This window comes from Ctenocephalides felis, unplaced genomic scaffold (genome assembly GCF_003426905.1).
Source record: "Ctenocephalides felis isolate EL2017-DRISC unplaced genomic scaffold, ASM342690v1 CF-g0.4_SCAFFOLD_01886, whole genome shotgun sequence".
Lineage (NCBI taxonomy): Eukaryota > Metazoa > Arthropoda > Insecta > Siphonaptera > Pulicidae > Ctenocephalides > Ctenocephalides felis.
The window spans coordinates 182,034,602-182,040,307 of record NW_020538040.1 but is presented as its reverse complement, the minus strand read 5'-3'; positions in this window follow the sequence as shown (position 1 = coordinate 182,040,307).

The following is a 5,706-nucleotide window of genomic DNA, read 5'->3' as shown; positions in this document are numbered from 1 at the left end:
ATGTTGTTGTTGTTACAGAAAATTCGAATACCTTCCATATACAATATCTATTCACACGGCACTTTCTTACATTTTCTTCGATTCCTTTCGAACATTTGTTTCCATCATCAATTGGAATTCTAGATCATTTACAAGTTCTTAGGTTAGACGACTATCTGACCGTTATAATGGTTTATATATTTATTTAATTAAATGAGTGCATACCCCTAACAGCTCAATAAACGTGATAAAACTAGTGCAAATGATACCTCATTTGACATATTTCATAGAGCCAGTACGTTCTATTGGATTAAAGAGCTAGACTAGCCCGAACAGTCAATCATATTTCTTAAAAAAGCATTCTTTAAATTTTCAAAATCTAAAAGAAATATTTAGGACCCATATCTTAATCTTGTTTCGTATAACACCGATTCGCACAAAACTATATTTATTTTCAAACGGAACTCCTGTATTATATTTGGAAGGATTTTATCAATGACAACGATATGACAATTATTTGTTAAGTCTGAACATAAAATTAAATTCAGAGTAAATAAATATTAAATGTCTTATAAATAAATTCAGAAAAAATAAAATAGAAAATATATTTTAGAGTGAAAGTAGAAAGTAGAAGTAAAAACAAAAGGAAAAAAAACGATAGTTATAAGTGTTTTAGTTCAGGTTATAGTTTTATATCTATTTATATTTTTGATTATTGTAAGATTTTGATTAATAGTAATGAAAAGAATGAAACCGTCGAAATCTAAATAATCTGTTATCGGGCAGCTGCAATATCAGCATTGCCTAGAAGCAAAGAACTTATTTCTAGTTTATATGTTATTATGATACTAGAAATCTGAGAAATATGTTATTGCATTTCTGTCGCAGAAACAATCTCATGATCATGTTTCAGGTGGTTCCAAAAACGTAAAGCGAGAAATGACCCATGTTACCAAATTTATTTCATAATCGCCAAAAACAGAATCAAAAATAACACAAATGACATTGAGAGTTATACAGGAATATCAACTCACAATCAAATCATAATATGATGAAGAAATAGAGACAATACTAAATATTTGCAAAACGGGGGAAAGAAAAGAAGCAGCGAAGCTGAATGTGAAGTCAGATGAATAATGGATGCAAGATGAAGATGAAGGATCTTGCATTACTTCCGAAATATATCACACTCCGCAACCGATTTTTTTGCGAAACATTTCAGCCAAAACTTGACCTTTTTATCGACGTTTTCTCAAAAACGACTGAATAGGTTTAAAATATTTAAAAGCCATTTGATGAAACTCGATGAGAAATCGCGTTGATTAATTTTGTGCGTCGATTGGTCGAACCGTTTCTATCACCGCCTTTTAAATTAATCTGGCAATAGAGTTCATGATCTAAACAAACTACTTAAAATATTAAAGGCCTATGAAATTATTGTATATATGAAAAGTAGTTGAATTATATGAAAATTCATTAATTTTTTTAATAATGGACCACGCTGCTTTTAAGACATACAAGCGCAATTTGTGCACCATAATTAAAAGAACAATAAGTCGATTTTGAATGTTTATCTAAATAGCTAAATCTATTGATTATTGGAAAGTTCAAGCAAATGCTAGTCTTGAAGCAAAATACCATTTACGCCTAGTTTAATATTTACACTAGTTGTCTTTGATTATAATATAAATGGTTTAGCGGTAATGAGGTTTCATCGAGATTCTACAATAAAAATTAATAGAAAAAAGAATCTATTGCATTGCATTGTTTTAGGCCAAGACGGACGGTCAACGCAGTTGATAACGATTGAATTTATTAAAGAGTTCAGCTGGTGAATGGCTAACTGGCTAACTGGCTGACTATGTGAAAGACACAAGTAGTGCGCTAAAATTCTGTCGTTGTTGCTGTCGCTGAAATATATAAATAACTAGAGACGGCAGATACAAATACAATACTTTCTCATATTATGGTGCCCTACAACAACCCGGTTTAAATGTAAATTACTCATAAAACTAGTGGGGCGCATGGTATCGTGCCTTAAGGCAAATTGCTGGAACTTCCCGTACCAAAAATTATTTTTTTTTTAAAAGATTAACATTTTTGAAAAAAAATTACTCTGAAGAAATTATATTTTTGAGAAACTATATTTTTTGACAAAAATTTACTTTTTTTGAAAAAAAAACGACTTTCTGAAGAAAAATTTATTTTGAAATATTTTGGAAATTCTGAACTTTTTTTCAAAGCAATCGTATTGCTTTAACTGCATAGAGACGAAATATCGAAGCGCGTAAGCGCCGTGTCGCTGTCTAACGGATAAACACTGGTACGGAACCCATAGGAATGTAAACAAAATTTATACTTATTGTTAAAATCTCTATAAAATATCTGATAATTTGATGAGCATATGTCTAATGATCATTTTTGAGCGCCAAATGGCATTTTTCTTTTACATTTTTTACTAGATCTCCGAAACCGCTAGACCTACCTTCATAAAAATCAGTTCAGCTCAGTTCTTCATCTTGTTAATACAAGTAAAATGTTTTTTGAATTATTCAAATCGGACACTCCGTTCTCTTAAAAACTGAGTTACCGTTTTTGGCACTTTTTGCCCCATATCTTTGGAACGGCTAGATCTGCCTTCGCCAAAAAGTAATCAGCACGTCTCCTTATCAGTAAGAATCGAATGTTTTTTAAATTATTCAAATCGCTTCATCCGTGTTCCCTATATTGATTTCTTATTGATTCAGTTGATTATTAACTTCCCGTAGGGCAAGTTACAGTAATCGCAAAAAAATTGAAAATGAAAATTTTTATATATCTTCACGTTTTCAAGGGTTTCTGAATATTTTATCATACCTACAATTAGAAAAATGGATGTATGTGTGTGTGTATGTGTGTGTGCGGATACAAATTTTCGTCGACGATTTCGGGAACACCGATCAACCGATTTGAATAATTCAAAGAACATTCGATTCGTATTGATAAGGAAACGTGCTGATTAGTTTTTGACAAAGGCAGGTCTAGCCGTTTCGAAGATACGGGGCAAAAAGTGCCAAAAATGGTAACTCAGTTTTTAAGAGAATGGAGCGTCAGATTTCAATTATTCAAAAAACATTTTACTTGTATTGACAAGATGAAGAATTGATCAAATTTTCACAAAGGCAGGTGTAGCGGTTTCGGAGATCTAATGAGAAAAGTAAAAAAAATGCCATTTGGCGGTCAAAAATGATCATTAGACATATGCACATCAAGTTATCAGATATTTTAAGATTTTAACAATAAGTATATTTTTTTTTACATTTCTATGGGTTCCGTACCAATGTTTATCCGTTAGACGGCGACGCGGCACTTACGCGCTTTGACATTTCGTCTCTATGCAGTTCAAGCAGTACGATTGCTTTGAAAAAAAGTTCAGAATTTCCAAAATATGTCAAAATGAAGAAAACATTTTTTTTTCAAAAAAATTTTGTTTCCAAAAAAAAGTAATTAAAACTTTCAATTTTTTCTATATTGTATATATTTTATATATAATAAGATATAGGTTGGCAGAAATATATGTGAAGGATGATGGTGATATTTGGCACCAGTTTGTAAAGATTTTTGAGTTATATTATATATATATATATATATATAATATATATATATATGTTAATTGTTAAATATGAATAATACAACATTCAGTCCTTAGTCGTACTCCGTATCGATATTAATCAAGTGGCTTCCACGAAAAAAAAACGTCCACGAGAAACATACATATTGATAAACGTTTCATGCTTTTTGTGTGTTTTACTTTATTTGAATTGCTGATTTTAATAAACATATTTTAATAAAACGATGTTTAGATTTCTATAAAAGTTCAATAAATATTTCAATGAAAGGTAATATGTAGTTTGCAATTTTTCTATAATTTTTAAAATATTCAAAACAAAAAATGTTTTACTTTTACAAAAAATACAAGATTTTAATTATTTGATGATATTGTTCCGTTTTTAAAATGCTTCCAGAAAATCTTCAATGGAGAAGTTCGTTTCTCTAATAATTATGCCAACGAACTGATTGCAGTCATTTAGAATTCAATAATATATATATATATATATATATATATATATATATCTTTACTTCCTTCTACAAGAATTTTTTTACTGGAACTCCAGCTAAGTTAGTTTTAAACAAATTATTTTAACTTTTTTTATTTCAAGACTAAGCCTTATGTTAAATACTAAAAATGTTAATCAAGCCCGAGACAATTTAGACTTAAAAAAAAATTAAGGCACTTTTCTTTAACAAGTAATTCCGATATGTAAATTATTCAAATTGGTATAAAATTTCCAAATACTTCATTGATTCTTTTAAGATATGTGAAGATTAAAAAAAACAATTAGCTAGGGCAAATATTTTTTTGTTTCCCATTTTTCAATCGTACTATGTTCCTGCGTATCCTTGAAATGTTACATACATAATAAGTAATAGAACTAGTTGCAAGTAGCATTTCGCCTTAAAGCGAAAGTAAGTTTGATACGTGAAACTAATCGATTTAATCAATAAAAAGTTATTAACTATTTAGATAAAATAGTTAACTGTTTATTTTTCGAGTGTGAAGTTTTGGCTTAGACTAAAAACTAATCAATGCGATTTTCAATTGATATCTTCGAAACAAATTAATAATATCTGTATTTGTATAATTATAGTGCACAAACACGCGCTACTATATCTGAAAGACGCGATCCATTATTCCCAATTTTAATAAATGTATATGATTTAAATGGGTTCAGATTTTTTTTGCGAAAAAGTAGACAAAAGTTTTTGCACTTATCAGCTGAATGTAAAGAAACGGCTCGGCCAATCATTGCGAAACGGCTCGGCAATCATTTTGCTGATTGATATAGAATTTGGTAGTAATTTTTGAATTCAGGAACGTTATTCGTCGTTCATGAGTTTATTCTTATATATGTGTATAGTATAGATATGATCGAAAACATTTGTTTCGGCTCTGAAACGAAATTCTTCGGTTACTGAGCAAATACAGAAATATTTGTTGGTGAGCGCGCGCGCGCCTGTGTGCGTTCGTGGAGTACAGTCAGGCGGACGAGTCTCTTAAAGTATCGGGTTACACTCGGAGTCAGCTGCAGAGGTTCGCGCTTGTGCGGTTACGAATATTACGATGCACTCATCGACGACGACGACGATTACGAAAGACTAGATAATATTATATATTGTATTGTATTCATGTATAAAACAAATAACAAATAACAAATAACAAATAACCAACGTCCAACAGGATACACGACCAAGGAGAAGACCAAGCTATTATTTAATAATAACTTCCTTTGTTAATAAAAATCAATTGATGAGCCATTTTTTTTACTTATTAACCAGTTCTTCGTCACGATGCAGTGCAATAATTTTGTGTATTCGCGAGTATATTTGTCATGTGTATGAAACAGCGAACATTTGCTATTTAAAATTGCTAATTCTAAACTTTAATGGTTTTTTATAATTAAACTGGTTTTCGTAACCCTACAATTATTTAAATTTTCCTGAAGCGCTGTCACAGAATTTAAATTCTCATGTACATTTACATGTACATATAATATTTAATTGATTTTGTACATTTTTAGTTTAATATGTAATGTAATAATATAGTTTTTCACATTCGTATAATAAACCCTATTTTTGATTCGATGTCTTATCGGCGCGAACGACTCTGTGATCGACGGATATACTCGT